Raw genomic sequence first — 221 nt, 5'->3', positions numbered from 1 at the left:
CAGTATTCTAGGATTATCAATTTTATTCATATGCTATTCAACACTTATTTACTATTAGCATTTCTTCAAATTTTGTGAGATTTCAAAAATAAATGTTATTCATATTTGTTCATTAACTCCTTAAACTTGATACGAATTTCGTGGACACCGTTAACAAAAAGAGGAGAAAATAAAGTTTAGAATGAAAATAACACATAAATCAAATAACGAAAGCAAGGGGA

This window comes from Penaeus monodon, chromosome 19 (genome assembly GCF_015228065.2).
Source record: "Penaeus monodon isolate SGIC_2016 chromosome 19, NSTDA_Pmon_1, whole genome shotgun sequence".
Classification (NCBI taxonomy): Eukaryota; Metazoa; Arthropoda; class Malacostraca; order Decapoda; family Penaeidae; genus Penaeus; species Penaeus monodon.
The sequence above is the reverse complement of the archived record's forward strand: the minus strand, read 5'-3'. Positions refer to the sequence as shown.